This window comes from Hypomesus nipponensis, chromosome 19 (assembly GCF_054491055.1).
Source record: "Hypomesus nipponensis isolate SF chromosome 19, ASM5449105v1, whole genome shotgun sequence".
NCBI lineage: Eukaryota > Metazoa > Chordata > Actinopteri > Osmeriformes > Osmeridae > Hypomesus > Hypomesus nipponensis.
This window is the reverse complement of record NC_140379.1, coordinates 19710001-19725000: the sequence shown is the minus strand read 5'-3', so window position 1 is coordinate 19725000 and position 15000 is coordinate 19710001. Positions and strand designations below refer to the sequence as shown.

At 46.8% G+C, this 15000-nt stretch overlaps 34 non-coding genes and 17 pseudogenes across 34 annotated transcripts; all 51 read left to right on the top strand.

Moving 5' to 3' along the window:
- The first annotated feature begins 64 nt into the window (after nt 1-64).
- LOC146247695 (5S ribosomal RNA) lies at nt 65-183 on the top strand. The gene has a single exon (XR_014734182.1). It is a non-coding gene; the product is annotated as a 5S ribosomal RNA (ribosomal RNA).
- A 164-nt stretch (nt 184-347) lies between these two features.
- On the top strand, nt 348-466 carry LOC146247694 (5S ribosomal RNA). The gene has a single exon (XR_014734181.1). It is a non-coding gene; the product is annotated as a 5S ribosomal RNA (ribosomal RNA).
- A 166-nt stretch (nt 467-632) lies between these two features.
- LOC146247693 (5S ribosomal RNA) lies at nt 633-751 on the top strand. The gene has a single exon (XR_014733239.1). It is a non-coding gene; the product is annotated as a 5S ribosomal RNA (ribosomal RNA).
- Nucleotides 752-915: 164 nt separating this feature from the next.
- Nucleotides 916-1034, top strand: LOC146247692 (5S ribosomal RNA). The gene has a single exon (XR_014734180.1). It is a non-coding gene; the product is annotated as a 5S ribosomal RNA (ribosomal RNA).
- Nucleotides 1035-1218: 184 nt separating this feature from the next.
- Nucleotides 1219-1337, top strand: LOC146247691 (5S ribosomal RNA). The gene has a single exon (XR_014734179.1). It is a non-coding gene; the product is annotated as a 5S ribosomal RNA (ribosomal RNA).
- A 166-nt stretch (nt 1338-1503) lies between these two features.
- Nucleotides 1504-1622, top strand: LOC146247690 (5S ribosomal RNA). The gene has a single exon (XR_014733986.1). It is a non-coding gene; the product is annotated as a 5S ribosomal RNA (ribosomal RNA).
- Nucleotides 1623-1786: 164 nt separating this feature from the next.
- Nucleotides 1787-1905, top strand: LOC146247689 (5S ribosomal RNA). Its single transcript, XR_014734178.1, has one exon. It is a non-coding gene; the product is annotated as a 5S ribosomal RNA (ribosomal RNA).
- A 174-nt stretch (nt 1906-2079) lies between these two features.
- On the top strand, nt 2080-2198 carry LOC146247688 (5S ribosomal RNA; annotated as a pseudogene).
- A 178-nt stretch (nt 2199-2376) lies between these two features.
- On the top strand, nt 2377-2495 carry LOC146247687 (5S ribosomal RNA). Its single transcript, XR_014734177.1, has one exon. It is a non-coding gene; the product is annotated as a 5S ribosomal RNA (ribosomal RNA).
- Nucleotides 2496-2661: 166 nt separating this feature from the next.
- Nucleotides 2662-2780, top strand: LOC146247686 (5S ribosomal RNA). Its single transcript, XR_014733238.1, has one exon. It is a non-coding gene; the product is annotated as a 5S ribosomal RNA (ribosomal RNA).
- A 164-nt stretch (nt 2781-2944) lies between these two features.
- On the top strand, nt 2945-3063 carry LOC146247685 (5S ribosomal RNA). Its single transcript, XR_014734176.1, has one exon. It is a non-coding gene; the product is annotated as a 5S ribosomal RNA (ribosomal RNA).
- Nucleotides 3064-3235: 172 nt separating this feature from the next.
- On the top strand, nt 3236-3354 carry LOC146247684 (5S ribosomal RNA; annotated as a pseudogene).
- A 178-nt stretch (nt 3355-3532) lies between these two features.
- LOC146247683 (5S ribosomal RNA) lies at nt 3533-3651 on the top strand. The gene has a single exon (XR_014734174.1). It is a non-coding gene; the product is annotated as a 5S ribosomal RNA (ribosomal RNA).
- Nucleotides 3652-3825: 174 nt separating this feature from the next.
- On the top strand, nt 3826-3944 carry LOC146247682 (5S ribosomal RNA). The gene has a single exon (XR_014734173.1). It is a non-coding gene; the product is annotated as a 5S ribosomal RNA (ribosomal RNA).
- Nucleotides 3945-4120: 176 nt separating this feature from the next.
- LOC146247681 (5S ribosomal RNA) lies at nt 4121-4239 on the top strand (annotated as a pseudogene).
- A 184-nt stretch (nt 4240-4423) lies between these two features.
- Nucleotides 4424-4542, top strand: LOC146247680 (5S ribosomal RNA). Its single transcript, XR_014734172.1, has one exon. It is a non-coding gene; the product is annotated as a 5S ribosomal RNA (ribosomal RNA).
- A 174-nt stretch (nt 4543-4716) lies between these two features.
- On the top strand, nt 4717-4835 carry LOC146247679 (5S ribosomal RNA). Its single transcript, XR_014733960.1, has one exon. It is a non-coding gene; the product is annotated as a 5S ribosomal RNA (ribosomal RNA).
- A 170-nt stretch (nt 4836-5005) lies between these two features.
- LOC146247678 (5S ribosomal RNA) lies at nt 5006-5124 on the top strand (annotated as a pseudogene).
- A 172-nt stretch (nt 5125-5296) lies between these two features.
- LOC146247677 (5S ribosomal RNA) lies at nt 5297-5415 on the top strand. Its single transcript, XR_014734171.1, has one exon. It is a non-coding gene; the product is annotated as a 5S ribosomal RNA (ribosomal RNA).
- Nucleotides 5416-5601: 186 nt separating this feature from the next.
- Nucleotides 5602-5720, top strand: LOC146247676 (5S ribosomal RNA). Its single transcript, XR_014734170.1, has one exon. It is a non-coding gene; the product is annotated as a 5S ribosomal RNA (ribosomal RNA).
- Nucleotides 5721-5884: 164 nt separating this feature from the next.
- LOC146247675 (5S ribosomal RNA) lies at nt 5885-5993 on the top strand (annotated as a pseudogene).
- A 166-nt stretch (nt 5994-6159) lies between these two features.
- On the top strand, nt 6160-6278 carry LOC146247674 (5S ribosomal RNA; annotated as a pseudogene).
- A 232-nt stretch (nt 6279-6510) lies between these two features.
- Nucleotides 6511-6629, top strand: LOC146247673 (5S ribosomal RNA). The gene has a single exon (XR_014734169.1). It is a non-coding gene; the product is annotated as a 5S ribosomal RNA (ribosomal RNA).
- A 174-nt stretch (nt 6630-6803) lies between these two features.
- On the top strand, nt 6804-6922 carry LOC146247672 (5S ribosomal RNA). Its single transcript, XR_014734168.1, has one exon. It is a non-coding gene; the product is annotated as a 5S ribosomal RNA (ribosomal RNA).
- A 176-nt stretch (nt 6923-7098) lies between these two features.
- LOC146247671 (5S ribosomal RNA) lies at nt 7099-7217 on the top strand (annotated as a pseudogene).
- Nucleotides 7218-7401: 184 nt separating this feature from the next.
- LOC146247670 (5S ribosomal RNA) lies at nt 7402-7520 on the top strand. The gene has a single exon (XR_014733635.1). It is a non-coding gene; the product is annotated as a 5S ribosomal RNA (ribosomal RNA).
- Nucleotides 7521-7694: 174 nt separating this feature from the next.
- On the top strand, nt 7695-7813 carry LOC146247669 (5S ribosomal RNA). Its single transcript, XR_014733959.1, has one exon. It is a non-coding gene; the product is annotated as a 5S ribosomal RNA (ribosomal RNA).
- Nucleotides 7814-7983: 170 nt separating this feature from the next.
- Nucleotides 7984-8102, top strand: LOC146247668 (5S ribosomal RNA; annotated as a pseudogene).
- Nucleotides 8103-8274: 172 nt separating this feature from the next.
- LOC146247667 (5S ribosomal RNA) lies at nt 8275-8393 on the top strand. Its single transcript, XR_014734167.1, has one exon. It is a non-coding gene; the product is annotated as a 5S ribosomal RNA (ribosomal RNA).
- A 186-nt stretch (nt 8394-8579) lies between these two features.
- On the top strand, nt 8580-8698 carry LOC146247666 (5S ribosomal RNA). Its single transcript, XR_014734166.1, has one exon. It is a non-coding gene; the product is annotated as a 5S ribosomal RNA (ribosomal RNA).
- A 164-nt stretch (nt 8699-8862) lies between these two features.
- LOC146247665 (5S ribosomal RNA) lies at nt 8863-8971 on the top strand (annotated as a pseudogene).
- A 166-nt stretch (nt 8972-9137) lies between these two features.
- LOC146247664 (5S ribosomal RNA) lies at nt 9138-9256 on the top strand (annotated as a pseudogene).
- Nucleotides 9257-9480: 224 nt separating this feature from the next.
- Nucleotides 9481-9599, top strand: LOC146247663 (5S ribosomal RNA). Its single transcript, XR_014733923.1, has one exon. It is a non-coding gene; the product is annotated as a 5S ribosomal RNA (ribosomal RNA).
- Nucleotides 9600-9777: 178 nt separating this feature from the next.
- Nucleotides 9778-9896, top strand: LOC146247662 (5S ribosomal RNA; annotated as a pseudogene).
- A 176-nt stretch (nt 9897-10072) lies between these two features.
- Nucleotides 10073-10191, top strand: LOC146247661 (5S ribosomal RNA). Its single transcript, XR_014734165.1, has one exon. It is a non-coding gene; the product is annotated as a 5S ribosomal RNA (ribosomal RNA).
- A 174-nt stretch (nt 10192-10365) lies between these two features.
- On the top strand, nt 10366-10484 carry LOC146247660 (5S ribosomal RNA). The gene has a single exon (XR_014733958.1). It is a non-coding gene; the product is annotated as a 5S ribosomal RNA (ribosomal RNA).
- A 170-nt stretch (nt 10485-10654) lies between these two features.
- Nucleotides 10655-10773, top strand: LOC146247659 (5S ribosomal RNA; annotated as a pseudogene).
- Nucleotides 10774-10945: 172 nt separating this feature from the next.
- On the top strand, nt 10946-11064 carry LOC146247658 (5S ribosomal RNA). The gene has a single exon (XR_014734163.1). It is a non-coding gene; the product is annotated as a 5S ribosomal RNA (ribosomal RNA).
- Nucleotides 11065-11242: 178 nt separating this feature from the next.
- On the top strand, nt 11243-11361 carry LOC146247657 (5S ribosomal RNA). The gene has a single exon (XR_014734162.1). It is a non-coding gene; the product is annotated as a 5S ribosomal RNA (ribosomal RNA).
- Nucleotides 11362-11531: 170 nt separating this feature from the next.
- Nucleotides 11532-11650, top strand: LOC146247656 (5S ribosomal RNA). The gene has a single exon (XR_014733236.1). It is a non-coding gene; the product is annotated as a 5S ribosomal RNA (ribosomal RNA).
- Nucleotides 11651-11814: 164 nt separating this feature from the next.
- Nucleotides 11815-11933, top strand: LOC146247655 (5S ribosomal RNA). The gene has a single exon (XR_014734161.1). It is a non-coding gene; the product is annotated as a 5S ribosomal RNA (ribosomal RNA).
- Nucleotides 11934-12105: 172 nt separating this feature from the next.
- LOC146247654 (5S ribosomal RNA) lies at nt 12106-12224 on the top strand (annotated as a pseudogene).
- Nucleotides 12225-12402: 178 nt separating this feature from the next.
- On the top strand, nt 12403-12521 carry LOC146247653 (5S ribosomal RNA). Its single transcript, XR_014734160.1, has one exon. It is a non-coding gene; the product is annotated as a 5S ribosomal RNA (ribosomal RNA).
- A 166-nt stretch (nt 12522-12687) lies between these two features.
- Nucleotides 12688-12806, top strand: LOC146247652 (5S ribosomal RNA). The gene has a single exon (XR_014733854.1). It is a non-coding gene; the product is annotated as a 5S ribosomal RNA (ribosomal RNA).
- A 176-nt stretch (nt 12807-12982) lies between these two features.
- On the top strand, nt 12983-13101 carry LOC146247651 (5S ribosomal RNA; annotated as a pseudogene).
- Nucleotides 13102-13283: 182 nt separating this feature from the next.
- Nucleotides 13284-13402, top strand: LOC146247650 (5S ribosomal RNA). The gene has a single exon (XR_014734159.1). It is a non-coding gene; the product is annotated as a 5S ribosomal RNA (ribosomal RNA).
- Nucleotides 13403-13576: 174 nt separating this feature from the next.
- On the top strand, nt 13577-13695 carry LOC146247649 (5S ribosomal RNA; annotated as a pseudogene).
- A 170-nt stretch (nt 13696-13865) lies between these two features.
- On the top strand, nt 13866-13984 carry LOC146247648 (5S ribosomal RNA; annotated as a pseudogene).
- A 172-nt stretch (nt 13985-14156) lies between these two features.
- LOC146247647 (5S ribosomal RNA) lies at nt 14157-14275 on the top strand. The gene has a single exon (XR_014734158.1). It is a non-coding gene; the product is annotated as a 5S ribosomal RNA (ribosomal RNA).
- Nucleotides 14276-14457: 182 nt separating this feature from the next.
- Nucleotides 14458-14566, top strand: LOC146247646 (5S ribosomal RNA; annotated as a pseudogene).
- Nucleotides 14567-14736: 170 nt separating this feature from the next.
- On the top strand, nt 14737-14855 carry LOC146247645 (5S ribosomal RNA). Its single transcript, XR_014733235.1, has one exon. It is a non-coding gene; the product is annotated as a 5S ribosomal RNA (ribosomal RNA).
- The last annotated feature ends 145 nt before the right edge of the window (nt 14856-15000 follow it).

The window sequence follows — 15000 nt, the reverse complement described above, 5'->3', positions numbered from 1 at the left end:
CTACCTTGCATTGTCAATTGCTAAATCTGTATATGGATAAGTAGCCTATGGTTGTCAACTTATTTCGTACGGCCATACCAGCCTGGCAACGCCCGATCTCGTCTGATCTCGGAAGCTAAGCAGGGTCGGGCCTGGTTAGTACTTGGATGGGAGACCGCCTGGGAATACCAGGTGCTGTATGCTCTTTTGCTCATTCACTTAGAAACTGAAATCTTGCAATATGCACAAGTAGTCCTTCATGAAAGGGGCTGGAAGCTGTTTTCATTTTGACACGAGAGAGAGACCACCTTGCATTGTCAATTGCTAAATCTGTATATGGATAAGTAGCCTATGGTTGTCAACTTATTTCGTACGGCCATACCAGCCTGGCAACGCCCGATCTCGTCTGATCTCGGAAGCTAAGCAGGGTCGGGCCTGGTTAGTACTTGGATGGGAGACCGCCTGGGAATACCAGGTGCTGTATGCTCTTTTGCTCATTCACTTAGAAACTGAAATCTTGCAATATGCACAAGTAGTCCTTCATGAAAGGGGCTGGAAGCTGTTTTCATTTTGACACGAGAGAGAGAGACCACCTTGCATTGTCAATTGCTAAATCTGTATATGGATAAGTAGCCTATGGTTGTCAACTTATTTCGTACGGCCATACCAGCCTGGCAACGCCCGATCTCGTTTGATCTCGGAAGCTAAGCAGGGTCGGGCCTGGTTAGTACTTGGATGGGAGACCGCTTGGGAATACCAGGTGCTGTATGCTCTTTTGCTCATTCACTTAGAAACTGAAATCTTGCAATATGCACAAGTAGTCCTTCATGAAAGGGGCTGGAAGCTGTTTTCATTTTGACACGAGAGAGAGACCACCTTGCATTGTCAATTGCTAAATCTGTATATGGATAAGTAGCCTATGGTTGTCAACTTATTTCGTACGGCCATACCAGCCTGGCAACGCCCGATCTCGTCTGATCTCGGAAGCTAAGCAGGGTCGGGCCTGGTTAGTACTTGGATGGGAGACCGCCTGGGAATACCAGGTGCTGTATGCTCTTTTGCTCATTCACTTAGAAACTGAAATCTTGCAATATGCACAAGTAGTCCTTCATGAAAGGGGCTGGAAGCTGTTTTCATTTTGACACGAGAGAGAGAGAGAGAGAGAGAGAGAGAGACTACCTTGCATTGTCAATTGCTAAATCTGTATATGGATAAGTAGCCTATGGTTGTCAACTTATTTCGTACGGCCATACCAGCCTGGCAACGCCCGATCTCGTCTGATCTCGGAAGCTAAGCAGGGTCGGGCCTGGTTAGTACTTGGATGGGAGACCGCCTGGGAATACCAGGTGCTGTATGCTCTTTTGCTCATTCACTTAGAAACTGAAATCTTGCAATATGCACAAGTAGTCCTTCATGAAAGGGGCTGGAAGCTGTTTTCATTTTGACACGAGAGAGAGAGACCACCTTGCATTGTCAATTGCTAAATCTGTATATGGATAAGTAGCCTATGGTTGTCAACTTATTTCGTACGGCCATACCAGCCTGGCAACGCCCGATCTCGTTTGATCTCGGAAGCTAAGCAGGGTCGGGCCTGGTTAGTACTTGGATGGGAGACTGCTTGGGAATACCAGGTGCTGTATGCTCTTTTGCTCATTCACTTAGAAACTGAAATCTTGCAATATGCACAAGTAGTCCTTCATGAAAGGGGCTGGAAGCTGTTTTCATTTTGACACGAGAGAGAGACCACCTTGCATTGTCAATTGCTAAATCTGTATATGGATAAGTAGCCTATGGTTGTCAACTTATTTCGTACGGCCATACCAGCCTGGCAACGCCCGATCTCGTCTGATCTCGGAAGCTAAGCAGGGTCGGGCCTGGTTAGTACTTGGATGGGAGACCGCCTGGGAATACCAGGTGCTGTATGCTCTTTTGCTCATTCACTTAGAAACTGAAATCTTGCAATATGCACAAGTAGTCCTTCATGAAAGGGGCTGGAAGCTGTTTTCATTTTGACACGAGAGAGAGAGAGAGAGAGACTACCTTGCATTGTCAATTGCTAAATCTGTATATGGATAAGTAGCCTATGGTTGTCAACTTATTTCGTACGGCCATACCAGCCTGGCAACGCCCAATCTCGTCTGATCTCGGAAGCTAAGCAGGGTCGGGTCTGGTTAGTACTTGGATGGGAGACCGCCTGGGTATACCAGGTGCTGTATGCTAATTTGCTCATTCACTTAGAAACTGAAATCTTGCAATATGCACAAGTAGTCCTTCATGAAAGGGGCTGGAAGCTGTTTTCATTTTGACACGAGAGAGAGAGAGAGAGAGAGAGACCACCTTGCATTGTCAATTGCTAAATCTGTATATGGATAAGTAGCCTATGGTTGTCAACTTATTTCGTACGGCCATACCAGCCTGGCAACGCCCGATCTCGTCTGATCTCGGAAGCTAAGCAGGGTCGGGCCTGGTTAGTACTTGGATGGGAGACCGCCTGGGAATACCAGGTGCTGTATGCTCTTTTGCTCATTCACTTAGAAACTGAAATCTTGCAATATGCACAAGTAGTCCTTCATGAAAGGGGCTGGAAGCTGTTTTCATTTTGACACGAGAGAGAGAGACCACCTTGCATTGTCAATTGCTAAATCTGTATATGGATAAGTAGCCTATGGTTGTCAACTTATTTCGTACGGCCATACCAGCCTGGCAACGCCCGATCTCGTTTGATCTCGGAAGCTAAGCAGGGTCGGGCCTGGTTAGTACTTGGATGGGAGACCGCTTGGGAATACCAGGTGCTGTATGCTCTTTTGCTCATTCACTTAGAAACTGAAATCTTGCAATATGCACAAGTAGTCCTTCATGAAAGGGGCTGGAAGCTGTTTTCATTTTGACACGAGAGAGAGACCACCTTGCATTGTCAATTGCTAAATCTGTATATGGATAAGTAGCCTATGGTTGTCAACTTATTTCGTACGGCCATACCAGCCTGGCAACGCCCGATCTCGTCTGATCTCGGAAGCTAAGCAGGGTCGGGCCTGGTTAGTACTTGGATGGGAGACCGCCTGGGAATACCAGGTGCTGTATGCTCTTTTGCTCATTCACTTAGAAACTGAAATCTTGCAATATGCACAAGTAGTCCTTCATGAAAGGGGCTGGAAGCTGTTTTCATTTTGACACGAGAGAGAGAGAGAGAGACTACCTTTCATTGTCAATTGCTAAATCTGTATATGGATAAGTAGCCTATGGTTGTCAACTTATTTCGTACGGCCATACCAGCCTGGCAACGCCCAATCTCGTCTGATCTCGGAAGCTAAGCAGGGTCGGGTCTGGTTAGTACTTGGATGGGAGACCGCCTGGGTATACCAGGTGCTGTATGCTAATTTGCTCATTCACTTAGAAACTGAAATCTTGCAATATGCACAAGTAGTCCTTCATGAAAGGGGCTGGAAGCTGTTTTCATTTTGACACGAGAGAGAGAGAGAGAGAGAGAGACCACCTTGCATTGTCAATTGCTAAATCTGTATATGGATAAGTAGCCTATGGTTGTCAACTTATTTCGTACGGCCATACCAGCCTGGCAACGCCCGATCTCGTCTGATCTCGGAAGCTAAGCAGGGTCGGGCCTGGTTAGTACTTGGATGGGAGACCGCCTGGGAATACCAGGTGCTGTATGCTCTTTTGCTCATTCACTTAGAAACTGAAATCTTGCAATATGCACAAGTAGTCCTTCATGAAAGGGGCTGGAAGCTGTTTTCATTTTGACACGAGAGAGAGAGAGAGAGAGACCACCTTGCATTGTCAATTGCTAAATCTGTATATGGATAAGTAGCCTATGGTTGTCAACTTATTTCGTACGGCCATACCAGCCTGGCAACGCCCGATCTCGTCTGATCTCGGAAGCTAAGCAGGGTCGGGCCTGGTTAGTACTTGGATGGGAGACCGCCTGGGAATACCAGGTGCTGTATGCTCTTTTGCTCATTCACTTAGAAACTGAAATCTTGCAATATGCATAAGTAGTCCTTCATGAAAGGGGCTGGAAGCTGTTTTCATTTTGACACGAGAGAGAGAGAGAGAGAGAGACCACCTTGCATTGTCAATTGCCAAATCTGTATATGGATAAGTAGCCTATGGTTGTCAACTTATTTCGTACGGCCATTCCCGCCTGGCAACGCCCGATCTCGTCTGATCTAGGAAGCTAAGCAGGGTCGGGCCTGGTTAGTACTTGGATGGGAGACCGCCTGGGAATACCAGGTGCTGTATGCTCTTTTGCTCATTCACTTAGAAACTGAAATCTTGCAATTTGCACAAGTAGTCCTTCATGAAAGGGGCTGGAAGCTGTTTTCATTTTGACACGAGAGAGAGAGAGAGAGAGAGAGAGAGAGACCACCTTGCATTGTCAATTGCTAAATCTGTATATGGATAAGTAGCCTATGGTTGTCAACTTTTTTCGTACGGCCATACCAGCCTGGCAACGCCCGATCTCGTCTGATCTCGGAAGCTAAGCAGGGTCGGGCCTGGTTAGTACTTGGATGGGAGACCGCCTGGGAATACCAGGTGCTGTATGCTCTTTTGCTCATTCACTTAGAAACTGAAATCTTGCAATATGCACAAGTAGTCCTTCATGAAAGGGGCTGGAAGCTGTTTTCATTTTGACACGAGAGAGAGAGAGAGAGAGACCACCTTGCATTGTCAATTGCTAAATCTGTATATGGATAAGTAGCCTATGGTTGTCAACTTATTTCGTACGGCCATACCAGCCTGGCAACGCCCGATCTCGTCTGATCTCGGAAGCTAAGCAGGGTCGGGCCTGGTTAGTACTTGGATGGGAGACCGCCTGGGTATACCAGGTGCTGTATGCTCTTTTGCTCATTCACTTAGAAACTGAAATCTTGCAATATGCACAAGTAGTCCTTCATGAAAGGGGCTGGAAGCTGTTTTCATTTTGACACGAGAGAGAGAGAGAGACCACCTTGCATTGTCAATTGCTAAATCTGTATATGGATAAGTAGCCTATGGTTGTCAACTTATTTCGTACGGCCATACCAGCCTGGCAACGCCCGATCTCGTCTGATCTGGGAAGGTAAGCAGGGTCGGGCCTGGTTAGTACTTGGATGGGAGACCGCCTGGGAATACCAGGTGCTGTATGCTCTTTTGCTCATTCACTTAGAAACTGACATCTTGCAATATGCACAAGTAGTCCTTCATGAAAGGGGCTGGAAGCTGTTTTCATTTTGACACGAGAGAGAGAGAGAGAGACTACCTTGCATTGTCAATTGCTAAATCTGTATATGGATAAGTAGCCTATGGTTGTCAACTTATTTCGTACGGCCATACCAGCCTGGCAACGCCCGATCTCGTCTGATCTCGGAAGCTAAGCAGGGTCGGGCCTGGTTAGTACTTGGATGGGAGACCGCCTGGGAATACCAGGTGCTGTATGCTCTTTTGCTCATTCACTTAGAAACTGAAATCTTGCAATATGCACAAGTAGTCCTTCATGAAAGGGGCTGGAAGCTGTTTTCATTTTGACACGAGAGAGAGAGAGAGAGAGAGAGAGAGAGAGACTACCTTGCATTGTCAATTGCTAAATCTGTATATGGATAAGTAGCCTATGGTTGTCAACTTATTTCGTACGGCCATACCAGCCTGGCAACGCCCGATCTCGTCTGATCTCGGAAGCTAAGCAGGGTCGGGCCTGGTTAGTACTTGGATGGGAGACCGCCTGGGAATACCAGGTGCTGTATGCTCTTTTGCTCATTCACTTAGAAACTGAAATCTTGCAATATGCACAAGTAGTCCTTCATGAAAGGGGCTGGAAGCTGTTTTCATTTTGACACGAGAGAGAGACCACCTTGCATTGTCAATTGCTAAATCTGTATATGGATAAGTAGCCTATGGTTGTCAACTTATTTCGTACGGCCATACCAGCCTGGCAACGCCTGATCTCGGAAGCTAAGCAGGGTCGGGCCTGGTTAGTACTTGGATGGGAGACCGCCTGGGAATACCAGGTGCTGTATGCTCTTTTGCTCATTCACTTAGAAACTGAAATCTTGCAATATGCACAAGTAGTCCTTCATGAAAGGGGCTGGAAGCTGTTTTCATTTTGACACGAGAGAGAGAGACCACCTTGCATTGTCAATTGCTAAATCTGTATATGGATAAGTAGCCTATGGTTGTCAACTTATTTCGTACGGCCATACCAGCCTGGCAACGCCCAATCTCGTCTGATCTCGGAAGCTAAGCAGGGTCGGGTCTGGTTAGTACTTGGATGGGAGACCGCCTGGGTATACCAGGTGCTGTATGCTCTTTTGCTCATTCACTTACAAACTGAAATCTTGCAATATGCACAAGTAGTCCTTCCTGAAAGGGGCTGGAAGCTGTTTTAATTTTGACACGAGAGAGAGAGAGAGAGAGAGAGAGAGAGAGAGAGAGAGAGAGAGAGAGAGAGAGAGAGAGAGAGAGAGAGAGAGAGACCACCTTGCATTGTCAATTGCTAAATCTGTATATGGATAAGTAGCCTATGGTTGTCAACTTATTTCGTACGGCCATACCAGCCTGGCAACGCCCGATCTCGTCTGATCTCGGAAGCTAAGCAGGGTCGGGCCTGGTTAGTACTTGGATGGGAGACCGCCTGGGAATACCAGGTGCTGTATGCTCTTTTGCTCATTCACTTAGAAACTGAAATCTTGCAATATGCACAAGTAGTCCTTCATGAAAGGGGCTGGAAGCTGTTTTCATTTTGACACGAGAGAGAGAGAGAGAGAGACCACCTTGCATTGTCAATTGCTAAATCTGTATATGGATAAGTAGCCTATGGTTGTCAACTTATTTCGTACGGCCATACCAGCCTGGCAACGCCCGATCTCGTCTGATCTCGGAAGCTAAGCAGGGTCGGGCCTGGTTAGTACTTGGATGGGAGACCGCCTGGGAATACCAGGTGCTGTATGCTCTTTTGCTCATTCACTTAGAAACTGAAATCTTGCAATATGCATAAGTAGTCCTTCATGAAAGGGGCTGGAAGCTGTTTTCATTTTGACACGAGAGAGAGAGAGAGAGAGAGACCACCTTGCATTGTCAATTGCCAAATCTGTATATGGATAAGTAGCCTATGGTTGTCAACTTATTTCGTACGGCCATTCCCGCCTGGCAACGCCCGATCTCGTCTGATCTAGGAAGCTAAGCAGGGTCGGGCCTGGTTAGTACTTGGATGGGAGACCGCCTGGGAATACCAGGTGCTGTATGCTCTTTTGCTCATTCACTTAGAAACTGAAATCTTGCAATTTGCACAAGTAGTCCTTCATGAAAGGGGCTGGAAGCTGTTTTCATTTTGACACGAGAGAGAGAGAGAGAGAGAGAGAGAGAGACCACCTTGCATTGTCAATTGCTAAATCTGTATATGGATAAGTAGCCTATGGTTGTCAACTTTTTTCGTACGGCCATACCAGCCTGGCAACGCCCGATCTCGTCTGATCTCGGAAGCTAAGCAGGGTCGGGCCTGGTTAGTACTTGGATGGGAGACCGCCTGGGAATACTAGGTGCTGTATGCTCTTTTGCTCATTCACTTAGAAACTGAAATCTTGCAATATGCACAAGTAGTCCTTCATGAAAGGGGCTGGAAGCTGTTTTCATTTTGACACGAGAGAGAGAGAGAGAGAGACCACCTTGCATTGTCAATTGCTAAATCTGTATATGGATAAGTAGCCTATGGTTGTCAACTTATTTCGTACGGCCATACCAGCCTGGCAACGCCCGATCTCGTCTGATCTCGGAAGCTAAGCAGGGTCGGGCCTGGTTAGTACTTGGATGGGAGACCGCCTGGGTATACCAGGTGCTGTATGCTCTTTTGCTCATTCACTTAGAAACTGAAATCTTGCAATATGCACAAGTAGTCCTTCATGAAAGGGGCTGGAAGCTGTTTTCATTTTGACACGAGAGAGAGAGAGAGACCACCTTGCATTGTCAATTGCTAAATCTGTATATGGATAAGTAGCCTATGGTTGTCAACTTATTTCGTACGGCCATACCAGCCTGGCAACGCCCGATCTCGTCTGATCTGGGAAGGTAAGCAGGGTCGGGCCTGGTTAGTACTTGGATGGGAGACCGCCTGGGAATACCAGGTGCTGTATGCTCTTTTGCTCATTCACTTAGAAACTGACATCTTGCAATATGCACAAGTAGTCCTTCATGAAAGGGGCTGGAAGCTGTTTTCATTTTGACACGAGAGAGAGAGAGAGAGACTACCTTGCATTGTCAATTGCTAAATCTGTATATGGATAAGTAGCCTATGGTTGTCAACTTATTTCGTACGGCCATACCAGCCTGGCAACGCCCGATCTCGTCTGATCTCGGAAGCTAAGCAGGGTCGGGCCTGGTTAGTACTTGGATGGGAGACCGCCTGGGAATACCAGGTGCTGTATGCTCTTTTGCTCATTCACTTAGAAACTGAAATCTTGCAATATGCACAAGTAGTCCTTCATGAAAGGGGCTGGAAGCTGTTTTCATTTTGACACGAGAGAGAGAGAGAGAGAGAGAGAGAGAGAGACTACCTTGCATTGTCAATTGCTAAATCTGTATATGGATAAGTAGCCTATGGTTGTCAACTTATTTCGTACGGCCATACCAGCCTGGCAACGCCCGATCTCGTCTGATCTCGGAAGCTAAGCAGGGTCGGGCCTGGTTAGTACTTGGATGGGAGACCGCCTGGGAATACCAGGTGCTGTATGCTCTTTTGCTCATTCACTTAGAAACTGAAATCTTGCAATATGCACAAGTAGTCCTTCATGAAAGGGGCTGGAAGCTGTTTTCATTTTGACACGAGAGAGAGACCACCTTGCATTGTCAATTGCTAAATCTGTATATGGATAAGTAGCCTATGGTTGTCAACTTATTTCGTACGGCCATACCAGCCTGGCAACGCCTGATCTCGGAAGCTAAGCAGGGTCGGGCCTGGTTAGTACTTGGATGGGAGACCGCCTGGGAATACCAGGTGCTGTATGCTCTTTTGCTCATTCACTTAGAAACTGAAATCTTGCAATATGCACAAGTAGTCCTTCATGAAAGGGGCTGGAAGCTGTTTTCATTTTGACACGAGAGAGAGAGACCACCTTGCATTGTCAATTGCTAAATCTGTATATGGATAAGTAGCCTATGGTTGTCAACTTATTTCGTACGGCCATACCAGCCTGGCAACGCCCAATCTCGTCTGATCTCGGAAGCTAAGCAGGGTCGGGTCTGGTTAGTACTTGGATGGGAGACCGCCTGGGTATACCAGGTGCTGTATGCTCTTTTGCTCATTCACTTACAAACTGAAATCTTGCAATATGCACAAGTAGTCCTTCCTGAAAGGGGCTGGAAGCTGTTTTAATTTTGACACGAGAGAGAGAGAGAGAGAGAGAGAGAGAGAGAGAGAGAGAGAGAGAGAGAGAGAGAGAGAGAGAGAGAGACCACCTTGCATTGTCAATTGCTAAATCTGTATATGGATAAGTAGCCTATGGTTGTCAACTTATTTCGTTCGGCCATACCAGCCTGGCAACGCCCGATCTCGTCTGATCTCGGAAGCTAAGCAGGGTCGGGCCTGGTTAGTACTTGGATGGGAGACCGCCTGGGAATACCAGGTGCTGTATGCTCTTTTGCTCATTCACTTAGAAACTGAAATCTTGCAATATGCATAAGTAGTCCTTCATGAAAGGGGCTGGAAGCTGTTTTCATTTTGACACGAGAGAGAGAGAGAGAGAGAGAGACCACCTTGCATTGTCAATTGCCAAATCTGTATATGGATAAGTAGCCTATGGTTGTCAACTTATTTCGTACGGCCATTCCCGCCTGGCAACGCCCGATCTCGTCTGATCTAGGAAGCTAAGCAGGGTCGGGCCTGGTTAGTACTTGGATGGGAGACCGCCTGGGAATACCAGGTGCTGTATGCTCTTTTGCTCATTCACTTAGAAACTGAAATCTTGCAATTTGCACAAGTAGTCCTTCATGAAAGGGGCTGGAAGCTGTTTTCATTTTGACACGAGAGAGAGAGAGAGAGAGAGACCACCTTGCATTGTCAATTGCTGAATCTGTATATGGATAAATAGCCTATGGTTGTCAACTTATTTCGTACGGCCATACCAGCCTGGCAACGCCCGATCTCGTCTGATCTCGGAAGCTAAGCAGGGTCGGGCCTGGTTAGTACTTGGATGGGAGACCGCCTGGGAATACCAGGTGCTGTATGCTCTTTTGCTCATTCACTTAGAAACTGAAATCTTGCAATATGCACAAGTAGTCCTTCATGAAAGGGGCTGGAAGCTGTTTTCATTTTGACACGAGAGAGAGAGAGAGAGAGACCACCTTGCATTGTCAATTGCTAAATCTGTATATGGATAAGTAGCCTATGGTTGTCAACTTATTTCGTACGGCCATACCAGCCTGGCAACGCCCGATCTCGTCTGATCTCGGAAGCTAAGCAGGGTCGGGCCTGGTTAGTACTTGGATGGGAGACCGCCTGGGTATACCAGGTGCTGTATGCTCTTTTGCTCATTCACTTAGAAACTGAAATCTTGCAATATGCACAAGTAGTCCTTCATGAAAGGGGCTGGAAGCTGTTTTCATTTTGACACGAGAGAGAGAGAGAGACCACCTTGCATTGTCAATTGCTAAATCTGTATATGGATAAGTAGCCTATGGTTGTCAACTTATTTCGTACGGCCATACCAGCCTGGCAACGCCCGATCTCGTCTGATCTGGGAAGGTAAGCAGGGTCGGGCCTGGTTAGTACTTGGATGGGAGACCGCCTGGGAATACCAGGTGCTGTATGCTCTTTTGCTCATTCACTTAGAAACTGACATCTTGCAATATGCACAAGTAGTCCTTCATGAAAGGGGCTGGAAGCTGTTTTCATTTTGACACGAGAGAGAGAGAGAGAGACTACCTTGCATTGTCAATTGCTAAATCTGTATATGGATAAGTAGCCTATGGTTGTCAACTTATTTCGTACGGCCATACCAGCCTGGCAACGCCCGATCTCGTCTGATCTCGGAAGCTAAGCAGGGTCGGGCCTGGTTAGTACTTGGATGGGAGACCGCCTGGGAATACCAGGTGCTGTATGCTCTTTTGCTCATTCACTTAGAAACTGAAATCTTGCAATATGCACAAGTAGTCCTTCATGAAAGGGGCTGGAAGCTGTTTTCATTTTGACACGAGAGAGAGAGAGAGAGAGAGAGACTACCTTGCATTGTCAATTGCTAAATCTGTATATGGATAAGTAGCCTATGGTTGTCAACTTATTTCGTACGGCCATACCAGCCTGGCAACGCCCGATCTCGTCTGATCTCGGAAGCTAAGCAGGGTCGGGCCTGGTTAGTACTTGGATGGGAGACCGCCTGGGAATACCAGGTGCTGTATGCTCTTTTGCTCATTCACTTAGAAACTGAAATCTTGCAATATGCACAAGTAGTCCTTCATGAAAGGGGCTGGAAGCTGTTTTCATTTTGACACGAGAGAGAGAGAGAGACCACCTTGCATTGTCAATTGCTAAATCTGTATATGGATAAGTAGCCTATGGTTGTCAACTTATTTCGTACGGCCATACCAGCCTGGCAACGCCCGATCTCGTTTGATCTCGGAAGCTAAGCAGGGTCGGGCCTGGTTAGTACTTGGATGGGAGACCGCTTGGGAATACCAGGTGCTGTATGCTCTTTTGCTCATTCACTTAGAAACTGAAATCTTGCAATATGCACAAGTAGTCCTTCATGAAAGGGGCTGGAAGCTGTTTTCATTTTGACACGAGAGAGAGACCACCTTGCATTGTCAATTGCTAAATCGGTATATGGATAAGTAGCCTATGGTTGTCAACTTATTTCGTACGGCCATACCAGCCTGGCAACGCCCGATCTCGTCTGATCTCGGAAGCTAAGCAGGGTCGGGCCTGGTTAGTACTTGGATGGGAGACCGCCTGGGAATACCAGGTGCTGTATGCTCTTTTGCTCATTCACTTAGAAACTGAAATCTTGCAATATGCACAAGTAGTCCTTCATGAAAGGGGCTGGAAGCTGTTTTCATTTTGACACGAGAGAGAGAGAGAGAGACTACCTTGCATTGTCAATTGCTAAATCTGTATATGGATAAGTAGCCTATGGTTGTCAACTTATTTCGTACGGCCATACCAGCCTGGCAACGCCCAATCTCGTCTGATCTCGGAAGCTAAGCAGGGTCGGGTCTGGTTAGTACTTGGATGGGAGACCGCCTGGGTATACCAGGTGCTGTATGCTAATTTGCTCATTCACTTAGAAACTGAAATCTTGCAATATGCACAAGTAGTCCTTCATGAAAGGGGCTGGAAGCTGTTTTCATTTTGACACGAGAGAGAGAGAGAGAGAGAGAGACCACCTTGCATTGTCAATTGCTAAATCTGTATATGGATAAGTAGCCTATGGTTGTCAACTTATTTCGTACGGCCATACCAGCCTGGCAACGCCCGATCTCGTCTGATCTCGGAAGCTAAGCAGGGTCGGGCCTGGTTAGTACTTGGATGGGAGACCGCCTGGGAATACCAGGTGCTGTATGCTCTTTTGCTCATTCACTTAGAAACTGAAATCTTGCAATATGCACAAGTAGTCCTTCATGAAAGGGGCTGGAAGCTGTTTTCATTTTGACACGAGAGAGAGAGACCACCTTGCATTGTCAATTGCTAAATCTGTATATGGATAAGTAGCCTATGGTTGTCAACTTATTTCGTACGGCCATACCAGCATGGCAACGCCCGATCTCGTCTGATCTCGGAAGCTAAGCAGGGTCGGGCCTGGTTAGTACTTGGATGGGAGACCGCCTGGGAATACCAGGTGCTGTATGCTCTTTTGCTCATTCACTTAGAAACTGAAATCTTGCAATATGCATAAGTAGTCCTTCATGAAAGGGGCTGGAAGCTGTTTTCATTTTGACACGAGAGAGAGAGAGAGAGAGAGACCACCTTGCATTGTCAATTGCCAAATCTGTATATGGATAAGTAGCCTATGGTTGTCAACTTATTTCGTACGGCCATTCCCGCCTGGCAACGCCCGATCTCGTCTGATCTAGGAAGCTAAGCAGGGTCGGGCCTGGTTAGTACTTGGATGGGAGACCGCCTGGGAATACCAGGTGCTGTATGCTCTTTTGCTCATTCACTTAGAAACTGAAATCTTGCAATTTGCACAAGTAGTCCTTCATGAAAGGGGCTGGAAGCTGTTTTCATTTTGACACGAGAGAGAGAGAGAGAGAGAGAGAGAGACCACCTTGCATTGTCAATTGCTAAATCTGTATATGGATAAGTAGCCTATGGTTGTCAACTTATTTCGTACGGCCATACCAGCCTGGCAACGCCCGATCTCGTCTGATCTCGGAAGCTAAGCAGGGTCGGGCCTGGTTAGTACTTGGATGGGAGACCGCCTGGGAATACCAGGTGCTGTATGCTCTTTTGCTCATTCACTTAGAAACTGAAATCTTGCAATATGCACAAGTAGTCCTTCATGAAAGGGGCTGGAAGCTGTTTTCATTTTGACACGAGAGAGAGAGAGAGAGAGACCACCTTGCATTGTCAATTGCTAAATCTGTATATGGATAAGTAGCCTATGGTTGTCAACTTATTTCGTACGGCCATACCAGCCTGGCAACGCCCGATCTCGTCTGATCTCGGAAGCTAAGCAGGGTCGGGCCTGGTTAGTACTTGGATGGGAGACCGCCTGGCAATACCAGGTGCTGTATGCTCTTTTGCTCATTCACTTAGAAACTGAAATCTTGCAATATGCACAAGTAGTCCTTCATGAAAGGGGCTGGAAGCTGTTTTCATTTTGACACGAGAGAGAGAGAGAGACCACCTTGCATTGTCAATTGCTAAATCTGTATATGGATAAGTAGCCTATGGTTGTCAACTTATTTCGTATGGCCATACCAGCCTGGCAACGCCCGATCTCGTCTGATCTGGGAAGGTAAGCAGGGTCGGGCCTGGTTAGTACTTGGATGGGAGACCGCCTGGGAATACCAGGTGCTGTATGCTCTTTTGCTCATTCACTTAGAAACTGACATCTTGCAATATGCACAAGTAGTCCTTCATGAAAGGGGCTGGAAGCTGTTTTCATTTTGACACGAGAGAGAGAGAGAGAGACTACCTTGCATTGTCAATTGCTAAATCTGTATATGGATAAGTAGCCTATGGTTGTCAACTTATTTCGTACGGCCATACCAGCCTGGCAACGCCCGATCTCGTCTGATCTCGGAAGCTAAGCAGGGTCGGGCCTGGTTAGTACTTGGATGGGAGACCGCCTGGGAATACCAGGTGCTGTATGCTCTTTTGCTCATTCACTTAGAAACTGAAATCTTGCAATATGCACAAGTAGTCCTTCATGAAAGGGGCTGGAAGCTGTTTTCATTTTGACACGAGAGAGAGAGAGAGAGAGAGAGAGAGACTACCTTGCATTGTCAATTGCTAAATCTGTATATGGATAAGTAGCCTATGGTTGTCAACTTATTTCGTACGGCCATACCAGCCTGGCAACGCCTGATCTCGGAAGCTAAGCAGGGTCGGGCCTGGTTAGTACTTGGATGGGAGACCGCCTGGGAATACCAGGTGCTGTATGCTCTTTTGCTCATTCACTTAGAAACTGAAATCTTGCAATATGCACAAGTAGTCCTTCATGAAAGGGGCTGGAAGCTGTTTTCATTTTGACACGAGAGAGAGAGAGAGACCACCTTGCATTGTCAATTGCTAAATCTGTATATGGATAAGTAGCCTATGGTTGTCAACTTATTTCGTACGGCCATACCAGCCTGGCAACGCCCGATCTCGTTTGATCTCGGAAGCTAAGCAGGGTCGGGCCTGGTTAGTACTTGGATGGGAGACCGCTTGGGAATACCAGGTGCTGTATGCTCTTTTGCTCATTCACTTAGAAACTGAAATCTTGCAATATGCACAAGTAGTCCTTCATGAAAGGGGCTGGAAGCTGTTTTCATTTTGACACGAGAGAGAGACCACCTTGCATTGTCAATTGCTAAATCTGTATATGGATAAGTAGC